Source organism: Eriocheir sinensis, chromosome 19, assembly GCF_024679095.1.
Source record: "Eriocheir sinensis breed Jianghai 21 chromosome 19, ASM2467909v1, whole genome shotgun sequence".
NCBI classification, from domain to species: Eukaryota; Metazoa; Arthropoda; class Malacostraca; order Decapoda; family Varunidae; genus Eriocheir; species Eriocheir sinensis.
In genome coordinates this window covers 15,820,859-15,826,006 of record NC_066527.1, presented here as the reverse complement: position 1 = coordinate 15,826,006, position 5,148 = coordinate 15,820,859, and the positions used below count along the sequence as shown (strand labels likewise).

General features: G+C 37.4%; 1 long non-coding RNA gene across 1 annotated transcript; it reads left to right on the top strand.

The window, feature by feature from the left end:
* The first annotated feature begins 1,295 nt into the window (after window positions 1–1,295).
* LOC127000776 (uncharacterized) lies at window positions 1,296–4,594 on the top strand. The gene is made up of 2 exons (XR_007754502.1): window positions 1,296–3,054; window positions 3,202–4,594. It is a non-coding gene; the product is annotated as an uncharacterized LOC127000776 (long non-coding RNA).
* The last annotated feature ends 554 nt before the right edge of the window (window positions 4,595–5,148 follow it).

Genomic DNA, 5,148 nt, shown 5'->3' with positions numbered 1-5,148 from the left:
AAGGCGAAGGGAAATGATTGAACGTAGAAAGCAGTGGAAGGAAAAGATTCAATTTACAAGGATAGTTAAAGTTTAAATCTAAAATTACTTAGAAAAATGCGAAGGAAAAAAGATGTTTATTTAAAGATATTAAGTAAAACTTCTAAATGAGGAAAGGACGAAGAAGAATGGACTGAATGTGAAAAGAAGTGGAGGGAAAAGATTCAGTTTACAAGGATAGTTAAAGTTTAATCTGAAAATAACTTAGGAAAATGTAAAGAAAGAGGAAGTGTGTTAAAAGATATTTTGTAAAACTGGTAAGATGGAAAAGGGCGAAGAGGAAAAGATTAAAGTAAAAAGATGTGGAAGGAAAAGATTCAGTTTATAAGGATAGTTCGGTTAACCCGGTAGCAGCAACGGGCTAAATTTGTGGCTTTACCGGGATAAATTTTTCCCATGATTTAAACTCCCCAAAGTAGATGATGCATAAAGTGATCACAAATGCCTTGATATATATTATGAAATGGTTTGCGTGAGTGATGATTTTTTTTCTTTTTTTGTTCTCACTTAGAGGGACATTTAAGAAACAAGATCCCCGCAGCTACCGGGTTAAAGCTGAAAGATAAAATTACATAGAAAAATGCGAAAAAAAAAAGATGTTTACTTAGAGATATCAGGTAGGGTTGGTAATAGAGTAACAGAGGAAAAGACGAAGAGGAAATTACCTAACGTGAAAAGCAGAGAAAGGAAACAAATTAATATCCAAAGGTAGTGAAAGTCTAAAGCTAAAAATACTTAGGGAAATGTGAAGAAAAAGAAAAAATAAAGTGCATTCAAAGATATTCGGTAAAACTGGCAAGACTGAAAAAGACGAAGCGAAAAGATTGAACGTGGAAAGGAGTGGAAGGAAAACAATTAATATCGAAAGATAGACAGAGGATCAAGTTGGTAGGAGAGGAAAAGGCGGAGAGGAAAATATTAAATGTGAAAAAGCAGTAGAACATTGAGAGAAGGATATAAAGGAAGGAGAGAGAGGAAGAAAGTAAGTAGGGATTAGAGAAAAGAGGGAAGGGATGACTGGAAAAAAAAACGTAGGGTGTGTGTGTGAGGGAGAGAGAGAAACGGAAAGGAAGGGATTATGGGAGGAGAGGGGATTACTTTTAAGGAAGGGAATGTATGAGAGACGGAGGTAGTTAAAGTCTAAAGGTTAAACCACTAAGAAAATAAATAAATGAGGAAAATATTTAATGAGTAAAGAGGGAAGGTAGAATTTTAGGCAGTAAGGTTAAGTCCGGATTAGAGAATACAGCGGGGGGGGGGGGGGGGGGGGAAGAAAGGGTGAGGAAGGCGAGGGAGGCGAGAAAGGGGGGAGAGAAAAGACGGGAGAGCAAGTTACCGGATAAAATAAAAAGTAAGAGGGGGTTAAAATAAGAGAAAAAATGTGTGAGGTGAGGATGTTGAGCAGGTAAGCGAAAGTGATGGAAGAAAAAAAAGTAAAGGGGGTTAAAATAAGAGAAAAAAGATGTGTGAGGTGAGGATGTTGGGTAGGTAAGGGAAAGTGATGGAGGTAAGATTTTAAATTAATGCATGAATCGGGATACACAGGAACATTTTTTTTTTTTACATCAGAGGACACGGCTCAAGGGGAACAAAAAGTGAACAAATAAAAAAAAAGCCCGCTACTCGCCGCTCCTATAAAAGATAAAAGTAAAGAGTAGCCGAAAGAGAGGTCAATTTTGGGTGGTGGTGGTATGAGACGAGTGCTGTAGTGCCTTTCTTACATCAATGGAAACAGCAAAAGGTCATAACGGAAGAAAAAAAAAAAACATCAGGCTCTCCTTCAGTAAAAAGAATAAAGAATAACAGGCTGGAGGAGAGGTCAGCTTTAGTTGGAAAAATATTCAAATTACGAAAGACAGACAGGCAGATAAAAATAGAAGGGTTCGTAGTAGGAAGGAAAGGAAAAGTAACGTAGGAGTGACTTAAAATGAAAAAAAGTAATGACTGAAAAGGAAGAATTACAAGGTGGATGAAGATCAGACAACAGGTGTGATGATGAAAAAGAAGAGTTACCAGGTGGATGAAAATAAGACAACAGGTGTGACACAGAGAGAGAAAAAAAGATTCGTAGTAGGAAGGTAAAGGAAAAGTAATACATCTGTTGTTTATATTGAAAAAAAAGTAATGACTGAAGACAAATGATTGAAGGATATAAATAAAGATGTTACAGGTACGAAAATCCATGTACAAAAGGCGCAAGTGAGGTTAATGAAAAGTTGTGAAGGGTTCATAATCATAATAGAGAGGTGAGGAGAATTAATGTATCAATGACTTTAATTAGAAAAAATGAAAAAGAAGAGTCAACAGGTGGAAAGTAAAAGTTATAATGAATCCAGCAGTCCAGGTACAAACAGGTATGAAAAACGCTAATTAAAAAAAAGTGTGATTGAAGAAGATTAACAGGTGTCAATTTGTCAAAAAGTAGGTGTTAAGGGTTCAGGACTCCAGGTACAAACAGGTGATAATGAGGTTATTAAAAAGTTATAATTGAAGAAGTATAATCATTAAAAAGTGTAACGTGAAAGGTGTTATGGGTGCGAAATTCCAGGTACAAAAAGTGCAAAATGAGGTTAATTAAAAACAGGTATGATTGAAGAATACAAAAAAATAATAGATGTCTTAGGTTAGCCAATCCAGGTATACACAAACCTAACCTAACCTATCCCAACCCCTCTTCTTTTTCCTCCATCTCCTTCCTCTTTTTTTTTTCTCTTCCATATTTCCCAATCCACTCTCCGCTGCCTCTCTTCCTCTTGTTTCTTCATCTCCTTCCTCCTCGTTTTCAGGTGATAATGAGGGGCACAATAGACAGGTAAACAAAGGTAATACATATATCGTATCAATTACAAGAAAATAAAAAAAAGGGAACGTAACAGAAGATGACGATGATGGTGATGATAATGATGGTGATGGAAAGCAAAACGTTCAATAGTGAAAAATCAAAAGGTGTGTAAATAGATATAAAAATAAAGTGTGTATATAAATGGGGAATAAAAATGGGGAATGAGGGAGTAGGTGTGTGTAAGTGTTTATGATCATGGGTACAAAGATTAAGAGGAGGAGGAGGAGGAGGAGGAGGAGGAAGACGAAAAAGAGGAGGAGGAGGAGGAGGAGGAATTAAAATATATAAATGGGGAATAAAAATGGGGAATGAGGGAGCAGGTGTGTGTAGTGTTTATGATCATGGGTACAAAGATTAAGAGGAGGAGGAGGAGGAGGAGGAGGAAGAAGACGAAAAAGAGGAGGAGGAGGAGGAATTAAAATGCAAATAAAGGAAAACCAGGTAAAGATGATTGTGTTTATAACTATAAATAATTACACACACACACACACACACACACACACACACACACACACACACACACACATAAAGCCCACACACAGCCAATATATTTTTACTCATTGTTTTCGCTTACCTCAAAAAAAATAAAAAATAAAAAAATGTTACCCTAATACTTTCAACAACAGCAAATACAGGAAACTTAACATTTATGGAGCGAATATTTTTAAGCCCTTCCCCCAAAAATGCCAAATTATTTCATACGCGAAAACACTAAAAAAAAAAAAAAAAAAATGTATAAACGACGTATATTTGTACTTGTAAGTATGTATGTATATTTCTAAGTCTGTTTACATGTACTTATATAAATGTTTGTATGTATATATGTACGTTAATGTGTGGAGACTTGTATAAATTCACGTATACGTAAAACCTGTGTGTATAACTGCTGGCGGTGGTTGTTAAGTAGTTCTCAAAGGTCCAGATTATTAAATGTATCCCAAGGTTCTCACGACGACTAACCTCCAAGGCCACAGAGAAGATTAGCCCGACTTTCATGGGGGTGGGGGTCGGGGGGAGGGGGGGACTACTACTACTACTACTACTACTACTAATGGTCAAGAAATCGTGTAAAACTATCACTATCTGAGGAGCAGTGAGTAGCGGGCTTTTTTTTCATTATTTTTTTTTTATGCCCTTGAAATGACTCCTTTGCTATAAAAAAAATCACCAAACAGTCCATGAAAACGCCAGCAACTCCCTTTTTTTTTTTTTTTTACGTCTACGCCTATAGCGCCAGTAGGCTTGCTTGAGGGGCCTGGATGGTAGTCGGCTCCAGCCCGTATTGGCGCAGGCAAGTGTTTATAGTGGCGCCATCTTCTCTACGACAAGCGGCTTTCGAAACAAGTGATCTGAGGCACCAACACGTTTAAAAGTATGGGCCTTTAAATCCTCCTGTTGATACCTGTGGAGGGATTTATTTACCTGTGCGTACCTGTGTAAACTATACCTGTAAGTGTGTGTGTAAGTTATATCGGTAAGTTTGTACATGACGAGGCAAAAAAAAATAATAATGGTTACAGTAGAGTGAGTTGTAAATAAGTGAACAGTATTAGGTGTGTGTGTGTGTGAGTGTGTGTGTGTGTGTGTGTGTGTGTGTGTGTGTGTGTGTGTGTGTGTGTGTGTGTGTGTGTGTGTGTGTGTGTGTGTGTGTGTGTGTGTGTGTTAACCTTTATACTTGTGACTTTCAATCCTGAATATAAATTAATCAAGATATTTTGTCGTTTTAATTCCACTGTGGTTTATTTTTACTATTATTATTATTATTATTATTATTATTATTATTATTATTATTGTAGTAGTAGTAGTAGTAGTAAATGGGTATCTGTTGCGCTAGACATATAGAAAGCCTTCGAAAGAGTGGCAAAAGTCTTTGCTTTCTAAACTGCCCTCTTTCGTATTCTATCCCTCTCTCTGTTCCTTTATCTCCAGTTTCCTTTCCGGCCGTTCTATCTCTGCGGTGGTAGACGGTCACTGTTCTTCCCTAAACCTATCAACAGTGGTGTTCCACAGGGCTCTGTCCTATCACCCACTCTCTTCCTGTTATTCATCAATGATCTTCTTTCCATAACAAACTGTCCTGTCCACTCATACGCCAATGATTCCACTCTGCATTATTCAACTTCTTTCAATAGAAGATCATTCCAACAGGAAGTGCACGACTCCAGAATGGAGGCTGCAGAACGCTTAACCTCAGACCTTGCTATCATTTCCGACTGGGGCAGAAGAAACCCTGTGTCCTTCAATGCCTCAAAAACACAGTTTCTCCA